This window comes from Cupressus sempervirens, chromosome 2, assembly GCF_028749045.1.
Source record: "Cupressus sempervirens isolate cs-2001-9-10 chromosome 2, ASM2874904v1, whole genome shotgun sequence".
Lineage (NCBI taxonomy): Eukaryota > Viridiplantae > Streptophyta > Pinopsida > Cupressales > Cupressaceae > Cupressus > Cupressus sempervirens.
Window position 1 is genome coordinate 73501179 of NC_143119.1, and position 6977 is coordinate 73508155.

General features: G+C 32.7%; 1 pseudogene; it reads left to right on the forward strand.

The window, feature by feature from the left end:
- The first annotated feature begins 2399 nt into the window (after positions 1 to 2399).
- On the forward strand, positions 2400 to 2968 carry LOC149571102 (uncharacterized; annotated as a pseudogene).
- Positions 2969 to 6977: the final 4009 nt, after the last annotated feature.

Below are 6977 nucleotides of genomic sequence, written 5' to 3' on the forward strand. Positions count from 1 at the left end.
ATTCAATTTGTAGATGAAAATATCATAAATGAGCATCAAGATTAAATTCAAAACCAATTTCTTTTTAATGCTTGAAGGACATCAATGTTGATGAGCACTTGTTTGCATTTAATCTCTTACTTTAGTTAACTTCTCTTGTCAGAAATATTTGTAAACCTGAGAAGAATTGTGACCAAAATCTACTTTTAAGGGATGTGTATTGTTATGGAAGGATTAAATTATATGTTTAGTGTCAAGTTGAAAAATCTTTCATCCCTAAGGTATACCCACCTTGGTTTTGTAGAGCCTAAAGAGTAGAAAATCCATCTTGATTTTGTTGAAGTTGGTTCTAGATATGAAACACATTCAATTGTTTATAGGAAGTAGCTTATCCTTAGGTTGTTGTGCTCCTTTATTATCTTGGTATTAAGTTGTGTACTTAATAGTTGAAAAAAACCAATAGGACCAGATTGAAGTTTCTCCAATCTAGTAAAGGATGAAGGCATTAAATTTTTTGAAGCAAAAACTTGTGTGGGCTTGGGCTAGGAGGAATGGATGCATCAAAATAAGAAAGTAAGAAGGATATTTATAGACATGGGTTTCATTTCCTATCAACCAAAAAATGGGCCACAGTCGAAATAAAGTAAGTAATGATATGTATAGTCTCTTCATAGATAGTATAGGATTCCAACAATTTTTGAGTCAAATACACTCTGTTCCGTATAGAAAATATTTGAGTTGGTGCATGTTATTTTATTGTAATGTAAGAATACAATGTAATTTTCATACAACTTTATCGACTAGTCAATCTAGTTCGTATGTATGCATAATCTTTTGAGGTTGAAGCATTTGATATCAAGTGTTATCATGTTGGAAATATTCAAGATATGATAGGTTACTGAGAGGGGAGGGGTGAATCAATAACTTCAAAATTTTAAAACAATTCAACACTTTAATCATATATGCTATTCACCATTCATTCATCTAATCTACTGCATGTATGAGAGATCAAACATTCATAACACATGTACACAGTGATTTGATGACCCAGAAACCTTCCAAATAGAAAGTAAAACTAGGGTGGGAATGATACCCAAAAAATTTCAATACTACAATATAAAGTTGTCTTATTAAGGCTTACATTGACCACCTAAGGTGATCTACCCTATTAGGAGCACAAAGGACTGCTAGGTCCACCTTGTTAGAAGATTTACAAACACACAATGAAGTATGCACTCGGTTAAGAGATTCACAAATGACTGTTAAGTCTACCTTGTTAAAGGATTTAGAGACCGGTTCACCTATTAGGATGAAATAGTAGATTTGACTTACAACTTGATTGCTGATTAGATCCTTGAAGTACATATCACCTCTTGTGATTGATGAATCTTTACTGTTCCTTGTTAACCTTATTGAGTATTTTTCTCTATTGTTGATTCACATTTACTCTTCTCAAAAAATTACATGTCTAGTCCTTAATATTCTCATCCATACATTGTAAATGATATAATGCATTACATATATATCATTCCAATAATTATCATTGCAAGGTCAGAAACACAAGTGAACAAAACATTACTGAGTCGGCCCAATAGTAAATAACTTGGGTTCACTAAACTGACTCGGTGACCTTCTGATACTCGGTGTCTACTACATTACTCGACATCATCATGCAATCAGTAGAAGTGAAGGCTCAATCCATACTAATCACTTGAGGTAGCTCTAAACTCGGTGACCACTAGTGACTTAGTAGATGTAGTGTTACTCGATAGATATTGCACATCGAGTTTACCTTGCTTTACTTGATAAACATTATAACTTCCATGCTTGATTTACATTGAATTCCCATGACACAGTCTGACTGCTTGGTAGACAGTGAGATGCTCAGTAGATACTGAGATGCTTGGTGGATACTATGAAACTTGGTGTAAACTGTGAAGCTCAGTGGATACTGTGAAGCTTAGTGTAAATTGTTGAACACTTCTAAACTTGGTGAGTGTAGAAAATTGAGTGCTGAGCTCAGTAGCTATACTGATATAGATAAGTGTTGTCACTAATGGCAATAATAACTTAATGCCAATATATCAACATTATGATTGTATGCTCAATGGTACCAATAGTTTGATCTTTAAGCCTTCTACTCTAAAAGCAAAATGAAGAGCTATCTTTTGTATGTTTAATTTCAAAGTCAATTTTAACATTGAAGGAGGCCTTGTTATTTAGGGTGGAAGACCACTTGAGGAAAAGACCATAACATGGCATGGACGAAAAGGAGCAAGGAATTCATGTAAAATAAAAAGACACCCATATTGATTGCTAATGCCATAGAAGGACTAAGAAGTGGCAAGAGGAGGCATTAACTATGCAACCAACAAAAATTGAGTTTTCTCTTCTTGTCATTGAGGAAATAATCCCACATCATGGGCAGGGTCGGAACCAATCACATTCAATGTAGCATTAGAGAAAAAAACATTTATGAATGCAAACTATATTTGACCCTACACAATAATGAAGCCAATTATTTGGCACATACTAAAGGAAAGAGACATTTAACAAATTTAGTAAAGCATGTTGCTCATGAAGAAAAATATGCTCCAACCCAACCACAACCAAATAGAAGGAAAATTACCCCAAAGAAATTAGTTTAAATTGGTAGGCTTGGTTACAGTGTTACTAAGCAATTTGACTCATAGAAAAAGTAGTGCTCACTTCTTTTCTAGACTGAATATCCAAAAACAGAGGAAGGCTCTAAACCAAGGCACTATTTTATATCTTCATTTGAGTAGAGGATTCAATCATGGAATAAATGATACGAATATCTTCTATTTGCAAAATAGCCATATGAGATTATTGCATTCGAGGTTTTGAGTACAAAGATAGACAAGGAAAATTCTAAATTCTTTCCTCACTGGGTTCCAGACACAAAAATGTTATGTTACAACTATACTCCAAAGTCAAGATGCTGGAGTTGTCAAGCTTACCTCAATAAAGTGGCCTTGCTTACATTAAAAAATAGGTGAGCTCTCTTAAACACCTAAAATTCACTCTCCCTATATGAAATAGATAGCCACATTGACATTAGAGGAGTTGAAATGTATGGATGGAAGAAGAAATGAGTAGAGATATATTGTGGAAGGACTATCTGAGCATTCACTGAGAAAATAATGATAAACCATTTATCCCACATGCATTGTGTTTGGGGATATTTTAAGGTTTAAATACCAAATAACTCGTAGTGTTATTTGTCTTAAAGATGTTGGCCTTTTGGAAGGCAGTTGCTTGCATAGTGGGACCTGCATGGATAGCCAACTAGCATAATAACCAAAATTTTGACCAACAAAGCAAACAAGACCTGTAGAAAAAAGATGCTATATTTTGGTAGTCGCCATGTCGTCACTGGAAAATGGGAGGGTTTCATTACTGGAAACATGGTGAGCTCCTAGAAAACCATAAATTTGGCAAGAAGGTTGTGGGACTCGGGACCTGATAGAAATGGTGAGGGCCAACCAAAGGCTAATAAGTGGCATCATATGAATAGGCAAGGGATGACACTCATTTTGAAAAGTTGAAGATTCCTATGGTCACCATGTCACCACCAAAAAATTGGAGGGTTTCATTGAAAGTGACATGGCAAGCTCCCAGAAAAGTAAAAATCTAGCGAGAGGTGGCAATGATCAAGGTGATCAATCAAAGTTTGACATGTGACATTATGTGAGTGGCCAAAGGATATATAAGGAGATATTTAAAATAATATCTTTTTTAGCTTTGTGTATTCAGTTTGAGAATTTGGAAAATTTGTTTTAAAAAATGATTTTCTATAGTTTATACTATAGAAATATTTTATTTTTTTAAATTTTATTCATTTAAATTGATAGTTCATAGTTTGGAGATTGAAATTTCAAATGGCTTCCAGAGGCACATTTTTTGCCTAAAATGTGAACTCCAATATACTATTGGAATTGGGAGGAGATGATTTTTTTGAATATGGGGTCAAACTTTGCATAGCTTTTCAACAATTTAATTTATAAGAAGATTTGTATTTTCTAGGGCATTCTCAGTTGAATAGGCAAAATTCATCATTGAGCATCAAAATTGGTTAGGGGGTAGATAGAAAATCTTGTTGAAGCTTGAATGTGGAGAAAATATATTTTGATAAGTTTATTTTGCCTCTAGAGATCATTTAACTAATTTTTTCCTTTGCCTTGATTTCATATTTGGCATCAAAATCAGTTATCTTTTCCATCAAATATTTGAAATATTTATGCTTTTGGAGCCCAAAATGATTAAGGATTTGATTTATTAGTTGCAAAGAGAGAGATTAGAGTGATTATTTTAACTTCTTAGGGAAGTTTTCCAAGTGGACACATGTCAGACACAAAACAGATTTAAGAATTTATTCTCTTCTATATCTTTCTTTCTCTCATTCATTTAAGGGGTTCTAGTTTTTCATTGTGAGACCATTGTTGTTTGGTAATTTTCAGTATGTGACCACATTGTTGGATCCATGATTGTAATTCCACCAAACTCTTCAACATATTTTTTCTTGTATGAACAAAAGTAGTGAAGATAATATAGAATGTTTAGATCTATTAGGTGTTTTTATGTTTTAATTTCATGCTTTTGAATGTATAGTTTCAAGGAAATGAATACAAATGAGCAAAATATGTCTTAGTTTCATTCTGATTCTCATCTCCTATCTTTATAATTTGCAATCTTATGTAGTTTAGGGACAAGGAAATGAGACCCATTTGCATCAATTTAAGGTTGTATGTCTAATATGTTTTGCTATTGGAACAAAGGACCAAGTAAATGCTTGATGTGTTTGAGAGGTTTGCTGGTTATTTTGACAAGGATACTTCATAAGGATGAGTTCTTTATGCAAACTAATGTCTGATTCACAAAGTGATAAGATAGATTTGATATCTTGGTGTATGAAATATGTCATTGATATCACATATTTATGTATTTGATTCATGGAATTGCCCAATAGATAAGGCACTAATCAGCTACAAGATCACTAGTTCTTACTATTGCATATTTAGGGTCCTTCTGAAATCAACATTATTAATTAAATGTATTTCCCTTTAATGTTGAAGAACCAAAAAGGATCCCCTCACTCAGCTTATGAATTGCATTGTCTTGTATTTAGCTATTGTAGATCTATGTTATTGCACAAGTCAATAGGAGAAATAAGGGTTTAACCTGCTTTATTTAGATTCAAGAATATGTTTAGCACTGGTACCATATAAGTGAATCTTAGGTACACCTGCCTAAGTTTTGCAAAGCTTGAAGTAGAAGAAGGGTCTAGGCTTATAGTTGGCATGATGTCTGAAAGGGTATGTTGAAGATGGGAATTAGCTACCCCTAGATGTATCTTGTCTCATCAGGGTAATTTGAAGCCATAAAATTTCAAAACACCAACAAAATGGAAATTTTGCTGGGAACTATATTGAATCTAAATGGTAGACAAACCTTGAGAATTTGAGAAAGGTAGATTCAATACAGTAGGATAAGTGCATGAAAAAAAGTTGCAGTAGTAAGTTATCTGATGTGTTTTCTAGTTTTCTTACTCAAATATCATGCACCCTCTTAACCTTGTTCATTGATAGTAGTAGTTGACTAAATTGAAGAAGTTGTAGTATCAATGTCACTTGGCATTTTACCAAGTTGTTGTCAGATTATAGAGTTATATTGTTTTCTTCAACTTGTCAAGTATTTGGCATTCCATCTTGTTGATCAATATTTTTCACATACTTGTTATAAATTTTGGATTGGCTTGTAATTTTGTGCAAGCTAATATATTCTTTCTCACTACGTGAGTGGTGACTTGAAGTTAAATCTCTAAACCAGTGAAATTTGATATTCATGGTATGATTGAAGATACAACAGTTAGAAAGAATTGTGAAAGATTTTATCTATGGTTCTTGGAAATGATTGAAGAAATTGTGTGGTGTTCAGTTGCAAAAAGATACTAAATTGTAGAAAAAATCTAAATATGCTATTGTTTCAATCATTGAAGTTCTTTGCAGCCACCATAGATTCAAATATTTCTATTTTCATGAGATTTTCCTTTCATGAAAATAAGATTATTTAGAAGTATTCTCCATTTGGTGATCAACACTATATATAGGAGAACTTGTTTTATAAGTTTTCATATTCTAGAATTTGGATTTTGAAAAGAATATGGTTGAGTATGAAAACTAGTAGAGAGAGAAAATATTGCTGTAATTTTATTACAGACTTGTTGAGGTGTGTGTGCAAGTTCTGTGATGATAAAAAATTTGAGAGATTAGGATTTTAGAATCCCAAAAATTGCAGCACTTGTTTGACTATGTTCTTTCTATGAGATAAAAATAAAAGCCTCTATTTAGTGTTTTTCAGCACTAGGATAAAGAGGTAGATTTTTTTTTTCAAATGGATTTAGATTGTAGATCTAATAATACTTTGTCAAGGTATGAAGAGGTACATGAAAATTTGTTCATATTGTATGGAAAGCTTCATAGTCAAGTCATTTCTTCTATCCGAAGGAATGTGGGAAGTGTAGCTGATTTAGATGCAATCCAGCTTTACATGAAATTCAAGTTGGAAATATTAGAGCTTCCCATTTTAGAGAGACCCAATGAATCATCATGTGCTTTTGTGTTTTTATTAGTTTTTATGCCCGATTTAGTACATTGGACAATGAAAGAAAGATTTGAAAAGATCTAGTATTTTGGAAGAGTATATAAAGAATGTGAATGTTATTTAGAAAAGAATGGTTACCATATTTTTTGAAATTGAAAATGCAGATAGTCATAGTGAAAGTGATAAGTCCTATGATAGCATATTTGAGAATGAAAAAAGTTATGACAACAGTCCTAAAATATCTTCTTCTAATGAAATTCAATATAAGGATGCATCTATTGTTGAGATGTGGTGTAGGGAAGAGGATACATATTGTGAGAGTACTACTAATTTTTTAGGTTGTATGACTAATGGTGCTATTTTTATAAGTTCTT